We start from the raw sequence: 13,867 nt of genomic DNA, 5'->3' as shown, positions 1-13,867 counted from the left end.
ATTGCTGGGGGCGGGGGTGAGTGGGGTACACAACTCAATTCCCCCAAGGCCATGATGCTGCAGATACTGCAGAACTAATTTAAGACAAGCCTCTGCGGCATGAGTAAGCAATATCCAGGCTTCGAACAAGTTCTAGAACTTCACATGTAATCATCCACAGAGTGAAAGCATTTCTTATTTGACTGGTTTAACACTTAACTAAGTGGTTAGTGTAGATGTGCACTAGAAATCAGGGGAAGGAATTGGTAAAATGACTTTTAGGTATTCCTAGCTTAATAAAACTGACTAAAATTTGGCAGGTAACTTGGAGGCACCTGACACACATACATACTTTGTTAGCATAAGGAGGAGTTCCATCTTTTTGCTGTATAGCAACCCTTCAATGTGTCCTCTGTACTTTTAAATTATAAGATTCCTTTTCTCTGTCTGCAAATGTTGCTCTATTGCACCATTCCCCATTCCCTATTGTACTATAATTTATGGGCTCCTTTTAGTAAGTTTACAGAAATTCACTGAAGGTGGCAGTATTCATAATTTGCAAATATTCAGATAGTGTTTGTCATTATGGTCTATTACTCTCTTGTCTATTTTTAACTTCATACTTTACACTTCAATTGTTCATGAAATGAACTCATTTTAATCAATGTTATATCATTAATTATCAGCCATTCAATCAATATTCATTTTAAATGCACTTGATAAAAAAAATTCCCTGGTGTGATCTCCACTAAGAAAATAGGAAATTTATTTTCATCAGGATGCTATATATCATTAAGAGATAGTTTGACTTATTACAGGCCATTAAACTATGTAACAAAATTTGAAAAATGTTCTGTTCCTGGTTTCAAAATGCTGTTTCCCGTTTAATTGTGCAATGCTTATTTTGAACGTAATTGCCATACTCCAGAAACTTCCTTTTTTGGCTGCCACAAACTATGTTGAATTGGTTGAGACTCTATCAGTTATTCATTGAAAAACTAGCAACATGTGCTGTAGGATGTCCCAAAAAGGTTTTTCCATATTTTTATGAAAAATTAGGAAATGACATTTATAACCCAGGAACAAAAAACATATTACATAGTGTTATTAATATTCAAAACCTTTTGATTACATTTTTAACTGGCTTTGGCAATTAGATAATTGATTTAATCTACATGCTTTAGTGTACTGCACTACTCTGAATTGGTGTCAATATAAAATATGGTACTAACATGCAAACTAAATTTATTGATGCACCCCCCCAAAAGTGATTAATTTACAGATTTTTTAACATTTGTGATTCTGATACATGATGGTACTTCTTCTTCTTCTTAGGCGATCCCTCGTTGGCTGAGTAGGATAGTCTTTCAGGATCAGTATTCTTGTGGATCTGTAGGTGACTGTGGAGCCCTATTTTTGACCTGATGGTACTGAACAGTCCATAATAATGTTTTTTTTTCTTAAATTAGCACCTTTCTAGTTACTAAACACAGTTGAACCTAATTTAATTTTAATTATATTTACTGAAGGCGATTAACATCCAGAATACTCTACTTTTATATTATATTATATACTAAGGGCCTTTATCTACTTACACTCACAGTTTTGTGGTACAAAGTATCTAGAAATTACCATTTCAAATGGCAGATGACAAATATATGAATGTACATCACTCAGAGAAATGTGGAAAAAAGAGGAAAATTCCTTCATTAATTTTCAGAATACAATACCTTGCCTCCCCTACCTTCCCCACAGCTCAAATGGTGATTATATTTATCTGCTTTGAAGAAGATATTTTAGTGGCAGCTGGAACAAAGTAATGCCCCCTTCCTGTTATTAATTAAGATTTTTAATTCCCCAGAATGACTCAGAATAATTGAGCCATGGCAGTTAAAGTGGTGTTAACTGCATTCATTCTATATTGTTGAGACAACTAAAGAGCATTTCTATACTGATCACTTAAATCAATATAGAAATGTATCAGCCCCATAGCAGCTAAATGCCATATGGGGCTGATCCACGTTAATTTGTTCTCTTTCTTATGTTTTCATACATTCCTTCATTTGGGAAAGAAACGTTTTGGAGAAAAAAGTCATTTCACTTCTCCCATTTGCTAAGAATTAAGCTTCAAGGTCTGAACTTAATTAAAGCAATTAGTTCTCCTAACTTTTTTTTTTACATATAGGTCCATATTGAGTTCACCTACAATGACCACTTAGGTTGGTATATAATTGAATCAGCTGAACACCACAAAATCCTGACTCAGAATTTGGGCTTTTCTTTAACTTAGGGGCAGTTGGACAGTTGGCCCATTTTTGAACTGGAACTAGCCATAAATATCCTGATTTCTATCCTGTACGGGTGTGTGAAACAGCACACAATCCATTCTGTTTTTGGGTGCACTCCCCTCCCCCCACCCCCACCACACTGGTTTTGTTTTGGGGAAGATTTTTACTGAAACGGAAATGGAATTTAGGGTTCTGAGTTACTAATCCAAATAGTCCTAATCTCCTGGAATCTTCCCAAAAACAGAATGGGGGACAACCAAAATTGGAAATGAAAACAGAATGGATTCACAGTCCCATACTATCCTCAACTCCCTGGACTCAAGTGGCCCAGAAGCATGGGGTGTCATTCGGGCTGAAATCAGTCAAAGTGCTCGCATGTTGATGGAGAACATCTCCCTTAGTGTGATATCTCCTTTAGCATGAGAGTGTTGGCTGGCATCAGGGAGAGTGACAAGGAAGAACCGCTAGAATCCCAGATGCCGGATCAGCCCCACATTTTCAGATGATGTAGAAGGACCCATTTACTTCTATGTGATAGGACTGGTTATCAGAAGAGGAAGCCTAACTGCACTCCAAATTAAACATCAGTTGAAATGTGTGTTTAATATGTCTTCTTTTATTTTTGAAGGAAGAGCAGCCAGTCAGTATCTGTTGCTTCTTTAGATAGGTGATATCAGAGTAAATGGGTAAATGGTTTGATTTTGGGTCCTTTCAATCGTAGTGATGAAGGCATGGCCAATTTGAATAAGTTCTTACCAGTTAGAAACAGAATAAAATTCTCAACTACCATTCACTGGATCAGTTTAATAGGTTCACAAAATGCCAAGAAACATGTTGTTCTTGTCTACCAAGTAATTACTCAAGATAAAAAGCCTGTCAGGAAAATAATAAATAAAGATGGTAGCTAGTACCAGAAACTTAGTTGAATGTACAGAGAATGAAAGACAGATGTTTAAGAACTAAGTACTTCAAATCCTTACAGGCAATAACAATTTCTACTGGATTTATTCATCACTAGCTATTGACTATGCTGTAGAATTAATACAATTTGACACCTCTTTAACTACTATGGCTCAGTGCAATAGATTCACGGAAGCTATAGTGTTACAGGATTTTTAGCCTTCTCTGTCAAAGAGTGCTGGTGCCTCACTGAACTGCAACTGCCCTGATTCCAAAGCATTGAACCATGGCAAGTGACCTGGGGTTCCTGCAGTTACAATCCAGCAATATCTGAAGAGGCACATGGGACATATAAAATCCATATTATCTGCTTTCAACTAGATTATATGGCAGTGTAGAAGGAGCCATGATTCCAACCCCTGATTTACAACTTAACATTGAAAAAACTGGAGCAGATGTAATCCTTTTTATTTTTATGCCAGGTGGTGGATTGGAAAGGTTGTACATTTAGAATTCAATCCATTCAATTTGTTATTTGAGGTTTGTTTTTAATTAACATTTCAAAGTGCATGGAATATTCACAGCAAATTTCATTGCCTCAAGGCTGCATTTAAAAAACAAAAACAAAAACCCAAATCTTGTATGATAAATGCGAAAAATATTTTATTACTCCTTTCCTGGAGTTAGAGATTCATCAAAACATCCATAATAATTTTATTTAATATACGTGGGGTAGTTAACAGAGTCAGAGTTCTTCCAAAGTGATTGAAGATTCAGGAATGTATTTGAGAGATTTCCATCTCATAAAGTTACAGTATCTTTGCAATGGAAAGAAGATGAGGGTGCTTCTAGATGGCACCCAAATCTGGGTTTTAAATTGAGGTTTAAAAATCCCAGAACCTGACTGCAGGTCTCCACGCAGACCTCTCAGTCTTGGGATTGGGTCCCCCACCATCCTCACAGGCTTTCTCTGTATCGGAACAAGATTGTAAGTGGATTGGGTACATCCAGCAGAAGGGTTTTCTTTAAAAAAAATCACTCTGTTACGTGCCGGACTGTATATGCACATGTGAATATCTTAACATAAATATAAGCAGATTTGCATGTGCATATATGAGGTTCAGTGCATAACAGAGTTATTTTTTTTAAAAAAAAAACTTTTGCTGGATTTCTCTCTTTCTTCAATTGTTTATTCAAGTTCGGTTCAATATTATAAACTTAAAATAAAGTGTTTCAGAAAGTTCTAATTGCTCTCTGTTCATGCTTCCTTTAAAGCAACTGTGTGTCTGTTTTATAGCCCATTCAGCTGATCAGCTATTTCAAGCTTTTAAAAAGTGTATGTGTGTTGGAACAGTCAGCATAGGGGTGGAGGGAGAGAAATCACATGTTTTCCTTGAATGCAAGGATATATAGTTCTCAGGTTTTGGAAAATATGATTCTTGGACATCTTGATGAATCCTTTGATGTAAGGACAATGGGTATTCTGGTGCCCTGATTGGTTTCATTGGTATGAAAAAGGGGCAAGGAGGTGGGTGAATGGTTTTTTTTTTTTATCTTTTTGGTTCCTACTCGTCTTGGGTACTTTGTGAGGCAGGGAAAACAGCTGGGACTGATTTCCGCTTATAGTGATAGCGTAAGCATGGGGAAATGTGTGGTGCTTATGCAACTTGGGGCCAGACTCCTGAGTGGAGTGCCATGCAATTTTGAATTTGGGAGAAGGGGAAGAATAGGATCTCATGTTCCTCATAGTTGGGGCCCTTCATTCAATAACAACTCAATGCTAGGGAATCATAGTATTCTGTCAAGGAGTGCTGGTGCCTCATCAAACTTCAAATCCCAGAACTCCATAATACTAGCCCAGTTAAAGTCATGTCACACTGCATTAATTCTACAGCATAGATGTACCCCAGGGTCCAAATCCCCATTCAGCCATGCAAATCCATTGAATAACCATGGGCACACAACATGCTGAGTCTTACAGAAAGACAATGGCAAATCATTCCCAAATCCTCTCAACAGACCCTGGGGAAAGGTCATCATGAGTTGGAATTGACTGGAAGATACATAAACAAAACAATACAGAATACACCCAGAGGGGTAAATAAAATCCATGACATAAGAAATTGCCACATTATATACAATCCACAAGATTCTGCAGAGAAGAGGAAGAACCTGTTCAGGAAATTTCATTCTAGGAGGACAACAGGAATAAAAAATACGGTGTTTACTTTTTACATTTGTTGCATATTATTGCAATATTGCTATTGCTTTTAATAGTTTGAATTTGTTTTAAACATCTTTTGTGTAGATTTTTTTGTATAGTATGAATTTATTCTACAAAGAAAACAGATTATAAAGCTTGTGAATGAATGAATGTTGCATCTCCAATGCTGTGGAGAAGTCATATAACATGGGGAGGGGGGACTTCTTCCATCTGTGCTTGACAAGTACAGTCTGGGGAAAATAATTCCTTTTTGACCTCAATGGAGACTGCCAGCAGTTTGCAAATGCTGCTTAAGTTCTGCAACTGTTTTCAAAATTGCTATGAATCTGGAGGCAGGAATCCTGGGGTTCTTACATTATCTCCAATTTGTATTTTCTGAGCTAAACAAAAGGTCTAGAAAGAGCTTTAAAAATGCAGAACAGATGTACATAACACATATCTTCATTCTTATTTGTTTATAATTTGTGGATAAACAACATTACACCACCCCCAACATAAATATATAAAGTTATATCTGCTATAAAAAGAATGCTACATTTGTAACAGATGGGAAAGCAATTCTCATGTGTTTCTTTCCCCAAGTGCAAATATACAGCATTAAATTTCAGGATTGATTATGCTAGTTGTTAATAGTTTTATCAGCTCATTCAAAATGCTCACAGTGTGACACCATTCTACAGTTCATTAAGGACCCTAAAGTGTGATTTTTCTTTCTCTCTCTCTCTTTCTCCCCCTGATTTTCAGAATACAATATTGATTCTCAGAAAGCAGGTGGTAAATTATCAATAATTTTCTTTATGTTTCCTAATGTGTCTGAATCAACACCATCATTTCCTATAAAACGAACAGGTGTTGGGAAATTGTTTCAGGTGTGTTGGGGTGGGGGTGATTGAATTAGTGGTGAATGTGATCACTCACAGGAAACAAATGCCTTATCACTCCACCAGTTTTTAAAATACTTTATTCAGAGCGTGATGAGTTGTCTATAATCCAATAATGTTTAAAAACACTGATGCACGTAATCCCCCATTAGGCATCTTCAGCATCCCCATAACATTTTCAACTTGGTCTCAATTATTCAAGGCACATGGAGACCATTAAGAGTGCCTGCGTTCATTAAGGACACATTATTCAATCCCTACTTTGGAAAAAAGCTTGTCATGATGTCTGTTAAAATTTTCTGGAATCCCCTGATTGTTTCCTAGTCTTCTCTACTTAGTTTATTTATTTTTCAGAATCAATGTGCCCAGAACGTGTGAGAAAAAAGAACAAAAAAAAAAAGAGAAAAACAGAAATAGTGTACATCCTTTTGTTAAATGGAAAGGTATGCCTGTGTTGTGACAAATATCTTATGGAGATGTGGAAGGACCTGGGTTGCCACATCCTTGGCAGAAAAAGACAGTTGCTGCATCCATGCTGCTATACAATGCAGTTTCAACCAGTGTTGATGGGGCCTCATATAATGCATCCCAATGCAGTTAAACTTCATTATATGAGTCCACTGAATATATTATATGCCAGTGTAGGGCTGCATCTACACTGCCATTTAATACAGTGTAGCAAATGCACTAGCTTAGTGCATCCACACGATGCATAAAGGCAAATGCACTTTAACCCTGGATAAACCAATTGGACTTGATTTCAGGCCAAAAAACACCAGTGTCTTCCAGGATTTTTCAGACTTTGCAGGTGTTTTGGCAGTGGGAACTGCAGTCTCAGATCATATCCCCATTATCATCTTGCACTCTCTGGGCACAGGCTCCATCTACACTGCCATATAATCCCAGAATGCAGATTAACTTCATTTAACTGGATTATATGATCGTGTAGACTCATATAATCCAGTTCAATGTGGTTCAGACTGGATTATATGACAGTGTAGATGGGGCCTCAGACAGCCTGAGATGTGGGATGACAATACCTCATTCCTGTAAGTAACTACATAAAAGTATTTCTTACCATCCCTGCAGTCTGCATACTTTGTGGCTGAGCATCATTCTGGCAGCAATGGGGCTTTGGAGTAGGGGAAGGGTCTTACAACTCTCAGACTCCATTGTTAACACAATGATGCTAAATCAGGAGGTGCACAGCTGTCAGGGATGGTAAGGGATGCTTTTAGGTCATTTTTGCTGGAATGGGGGTGTAGGGCGGTGGTAAACCCAACTGATGCCCAGCCCTGCCAAACAAGCTTCAGATTTGTCAGGCCAACTTCCTGTCATATATGTCACTATCTACATATAGCAATGTAGACCACACACAAAAGATCTTTGGAATTGGTTTTATTGCTCAGATCTCCATGGCTCAATAAAATAAGTCACTAATGGTGGTTTTGGCTAACATCCTTGCTTTCCTTCTGATCTTACTACCCACCTCCCATGCTCTTATCGGTCTTTTCTGATGAGAAAAGTTAGTCCATCCATCTGCTCTCAAATCTTTACACCAGCATCCCCTGCCAAACCCTGAAATGTTACGGAGAAAATTTATGGTGACTTCTTGAACAGCATAAATCAGTTCCTGCCAATAGGGCAGCAATATCTGGGCTCCATGAAAGCTTGAAAACATGTTTTGTGTGTGTGGAGGGGCCCATAAGCATTGGCAGTCCCAAGTATCCTTGCTCCATGCTCCTTATCATCAAAGAAGAACTCAGAGACCCCAGAGTACTAGTTAAAATCCCTTCAAGACTTAACTGGGGAGAATACAGAATCTAGGAGAAGATAGGAAGAAACCAGGAGGAGCTAGAATATTGGACTTGTCTGTAGGAATCCAAAATCCTGGACTCACCCTGAATGGACCACTGACTATGTTCATGATGAAAAAAAATTTAAGTGAGTATTGTGGACTTTTAAAGTAATATTAAAATGACTTAGGAACTTATCACACACACTGGAGAAAACGCCTGTTAAGTAGGCAAACCATGATTAAAAGCTAGATGAGGACTGGATACATACTGGAGTGCAATACTGGATACATACTGGATACATACTGGAGTGCAAAAGTTGAGGTCCAAAGAAGGACAAGAGAACTCAAGGACATCTGGTAGACAAAGAAAGCTGAAGAAATCCAACACCTGGCAGATACCCATAATGCTCAGAGATATTTCAAAGCCACAAAGGTCATCTATGGACCAAGAAACCATGGCATACAGCCTCTATGCTCATCAGATGGAACCAAACTTCTGAAGGACAAAAAACCAATTGCACTACGTTGGAAAGAACACTACCAAAGCCTCCTGAATTGCAGCTCCAATGTGGCCAAAGAGGTTCTCTCACAAATCCTGCAACAACAAACCAGGGATGAGCTTGAAGCACTGCCTAGTTTGGAAGAAGTCAGCAATGACATCAGCCAAAAACAAACAAACAAAAAACAACAACAACAAAGCTAGTGGACCTGATGGGATTCTTGCTGCAATCTTTAAAGAGGGAGGACCTGAGCTGACACAACAACTCCACCAGCTCATAGAAAACATGTGGGTGACCGAGAAAATCCCAGCAGATTTCAAGGATGCCAGCATCATCACCCTCTTCAAAAAAGGGGAAAGAACAGACTGCGGAAACTATAGAGGTATCTCCTTTCTAATCTCCACTGGGAAAATCCTCAGAAGAATCCTTGCAAACCGCCTTCTACCCCTCTCAGAAGATATCCTCCCAGAATCCCAGAATGGCTTCCGACCCTCCAGAGGAATTGTGCACGACAGCTCCAAGAAAAATGCAGGGAACAAAATCAACCACTATACATGGCATTCACTGTCCTTGTGAAGACATTCAACACAGTGAATTGCAGCACTCTCTGGACCATCCTCCATAAAATCGGGTGCCTTAACAAATTTGTGAACATCCTGCGGCTCTTCCATGATGACATGATGGCAACAGTCTTGGACATCAATGGCTCCCAAAGTGACCCATTTAAGGTGGAATCAGGTGTCAAACAGTGATGTGTTATTGCCCCAACTTTATTCTCCATCTTCATCGCTATGATACTTCATCTTGTTGATGGGAAGCTTCCCACCGGAGAGAAAATAATCTATCGGATAGATGGCAAACTGTTTAACCTCAGCAGACTGAAAGCCAAAACCAAGGTTACAACAACATCTGTTATAGAACTCCAGTATGCTGATGACAACATTGTCTGGGCGCATTCAGAAGAAGACCTACAAGCCATGCTAAACACCTTCGCAGAAGCATACGAGAAGCTCGGCCTGTCACTAAACATCGAGAAAACCAAAGTCCTCTTCCAGCAGTCACCAGCCAATCCCTCTCCAATGCCAGAGATACAGCTTAATGGTGCAACATTAGAAAGCGTTAACCATTTCCGCTACCTTGGTAGCCACTTCTCCACCAAAGTCAACATCAACACTGAAATACAATACTGCCTGAGCTCTGTGAGTGCAGCATTTTTCTGAATGATGCAGAGAGTGTTTGAAGACCGGAACATTCGTAGGGATACCAAGGTGCTTGTTTATAAAGCTATTATCCTCCCCACCCTGCTATATGCCTGTGAAATGTGGACTGTCTACAGACATCACATGCAACTTCTGGAATGATTCCATCAGCCCTGCCTCCGGAAAATCCTGCAAATCTCTTGGGAAGACAAGCGGACAAATGTCAGCATACTGGAAGAAGCAAAGACCACCAGCATTGAAGCGATGGTCCTTCGCCATCAACTCCGCTGGACCGGCCACGTTGTCTGGATGCCTGACCACTATCTCCCAAAGCAGTTGCTCTACTCTGAACTCAAGAATGGAAAACAGAATGTTGGCAGGCAGGAAAAGAGATTTAAAGAAGGGCTCAAAGCCAACCTTAACAACTCTGGCATAGTCACTGAGAACTGGGAAGCCCTAGCCTGTGAGCACTCCAGCTGGATGTCAGTTGTGACCAGCAGTGCTGCAGAATTTGAAGAGGCATAAATGGAGGGCAAAAGAGAGAAACGTGCCAAGAGGAAGGCGCATCAAGCCAACCCCGACTAGGACTGCCTTCCACCTGGAAACCAATGCCCTCACTGCAGGAGACGATGCAGATCAAGAATAGGACTCCACAGTCACTTACGGACCCACCCTGGAAGATTATCCTACTCGGACAACGAGGGATCACCTAAGTAAGTAAGAAAGTAAGGAGATGTATCCCCCCAATCACACACAGTTCTCTTATTCCTGTATTTAATTAAAAATAATGTGCCTTTGGCTTATCACAGGGGATGATAAGGGGGATATCCCCTTAAGTTGTTGCCATTCCTTAAAAATGTTTTTAGTGGATCTTGCAGAACTCCATTCTATTGCACCAACAAGAAATGCGAACACATGTTTTATTTCTATGGAGCTGCGGAGTTTTTAAAAGTTTTTTACAGGAAACAATTAAGGGAAAGTGGAAAACATTTATGGCTTTACTAATGATCTTACTCGGTGTCAGCAGAAGTGAACTGCTGGCAGTTTTGGCAAAAAAGAATCAAGTGGAACACAAAAATCACCCTCAAAACACATCACTGCTACAGAGAATGAGCTGCAGATGCGTGTATTATCACATGTCAGAACCACACCTCTGATTCATATAGAGAAATAAAGGGTGAGTGAACTTAACTGTTTTCTGTTTTACAGAAGCTACGCATAGTATCTCTTCTGTCCAGACACTGACACCATCATCCTGTCTGTCACAGAGGAGGTGGCAGCATAATGAAGTGGTTGCACTCCTGGACAGTCAGATTCTATATAAACATGCAGAATTCAGGGCTGCTCTAGGACAGATTTATATCAGTCTAAACTGCCAGGTGTAAATGCACTCCTCAATGGGGAACGACCGATAATTCTCTCCCTAGGAAAAGCATCAAAGAGGTCATCTGCCAACCCCCCCCCCCCCTTAGAAAAAGAGTTCCCCCTACAAGATTTCAAGAGAAGTCACATTTAAAAAGGCAGAAAAAATGGTGTTGCCAAGAAGGAGTACCACACACCAGCAAAGATACACAGAGCATTAGATGTATTGCAGATAGAGAATGATCGACAACAGGATAAAAGGGCTCCCACTGTTAGGTTTTGTTGTGATTGACCTATCTGTACCTTGAAGTCTTGCTACATTCCTGTAAAATGTCTCACTCTGCTGACACCCAACCTGTTTGATTTACTTCACATAATACTCACACCATTCATGCTTAAAGCAATGTTTTAAAACAGTGTGAAGAATATTGAAATGATTTCTATAGGTTAAATATATTAAACATTAACAAACATGTATAGCTTCATTTGGGACTCCATCTCTGGCTTTCTCTCCCCGGATTTAGGAGATTTATTTATTTGGCTTCTGTTCTGCTTCTTAGACCTTACCTGTTTGATGTTTGGCTCATGTGGGTGACCTTGGCTCTGTTTTCTTGACTTCGCTTAAAGGCTTGCAGAGTCTGGGTACAATCATTCCAGCATCTTTTAGACCTACTGCCACAGACGGTTGTATTTACTACCTCCAGCCAGGACCCCTAGAGTGTTTAAGCGGTTAGATTATTTGGTTTGAGTTGTTAAGTATAGGTTGAGTGGGAGGGAAAAGAGGAAATTCTTTGAAAATGGATGGGATGGGAGAGCTATTTATTTATTTCATCCATTTCTACCCCATCCTTCTCCCCCCCCCCCCCGAAGGGGACTCAGCTATCCTTTTAAAGCCTTGCTTTATTATTTCTTTATTTTATTTTTTATCAATATTTCTCTTGATATATTGTAAAGAGGGTAATTATAAAATAGCTAGCTGTGTATTCACCCAACTGACTGCAATGGCTGTTGGCCGGCTGCCCTCTGCATCTCTTTTCAAATGAATAGTCTCCATCAGGGTCATACATTATCACAGCTGGTCAGAAGCAGCCACCAGCAACTCTATGAAGCTTGATACATTTTCATATACATCATCATCAAAGGATGGATAATTAGCTTGTCCATTTCCCCCCTCATCCCTTACAACGGGGGGGGGGGGGGGGTGGAAAGAGAAAGAATTCCTTCTCCATGCTCAAAATGGAGTGAAACTAGTTTTACATTAGTTGTCATGAAATAATTGCAAGGCATGTTGCAGTCTGATTCCACATTTTCTATTAAAATAAGATGTCCTTCTACATGTTAGTCAGAACCTCATCTAAGCTTTAAAAGCAGACTTTCCTTCTATACCAATAAATGTGGGAAGAATTTACTCCTTCAGATTTGATCAGTTTGCATCTCCTAGAATTTCATATGGCTCCTTTGTTGATATTAAGGTGATCTAAAGCAGTAGAAAATCAAACAGCGGCCCAGCTGATCAATGGTAGACATGGATTAAGTATGCAGAAGAGTTGGTTAAAGGATGTAATTCTTCACTAACTGCTTGACTACGCAAACATAAATAACTGGAAGCACCTCATATCCAGTGATGGTGGACTATTCTACATTGTAGAATTAATGCAGTCCGACACTACTTTAATTGTCATGGATTATTGCATCATCACTCTTTGCCTGAGTGTCATCACTGCTTACACTGCAATACTCACTGGAAGTGCAAGAATGTCACAGAAACCGCAGAGAACAAATTCAGGGTGAAAGTGGATTATATTGTCTTTGTTTAGTCCCTAGAAAGTTTCAACAGCTCAGGACAACCTGCAACAAAAATAAGCAAGTATCTGCGTATTAAAGGGTCCTTTTCTCCTCAAAACATATGATTCATTAATAGTATATTAATATATTATTAAGCTTTAATGGGTTTTTCTGCATGCATGAAAACATCTCCCAAATATTACCTCAAAGCAGATGTCATCTTTCAGTGCATAGACGGAAGAATGGGTAGGAATTTTCAGGCTGTGGGCCTGATCCAACCTACAAAGAGTTGGGATCCACCAAATAAATACTGTGGTTCTACCAGTTCTATACTTGCCAGCTGGCATTTATGAGGTTCAGGGAAGAGATATAACATGTCTTTGGAAAGATCATTGCTTTGGAAACCTATGGGCTGAAAGACTTTGTTTTCAATGTTCAAAGTTCAGAAAAAAGCAAGATTTCCCTCATGGTTGGATCCCTAAACATAATTTTGAATGAATACATTGAACTTTTTTATTTGCTTGCATAACACTATTTCTATCAAAAGTATGGCTGAGGTTTGAAAATATGGGGCTGAATCCTTGATGATGATTAGAAACATTGAATAGCAAAGCATGGAAGGCTGACTATTTAGAATTTATAGCACTGAAAACTGTGCTGGAATTGCTGAATTTATATCCTGGTTAAAGACAGACAGAATAGCTAAGATACCAAATACAAAGCCTACACAGTCTTTTCTTGTCATACTAAAATATATGACCATATCTTCAGATACAGACAGTAGAAATGGAGATTGGTCCTTGAAATATTTATATTTCAGCTTCATAGCTGAAGCACTTCTTAATAAAATCATACCATTAATGCCATTTTTCAAAGCACGCAGTTAGGGGAAAAACTTTTATTACTTCAGCATGGAGTTTAGACTTTATTTTATTTATCATATATCTGCTA

Source organism: Anolis sagrei, chromosome 5, assembly GCF_037176765.1.
Source record: "Anolis sagrei isolate rAnoSag1 chromosome 5, rAnoSag1.mat, whole genome shotgun sequence".
NCBI classification, from domain to species: domain Eukaryota; kingdom Metazoa; phylum Chordata; class Lepidosauria; order Squamata; family Dactyloidae; genus Anolis; species Anolis sagrei.
This window is presented reverse-complemented; position numbering follows the sequence as displayed.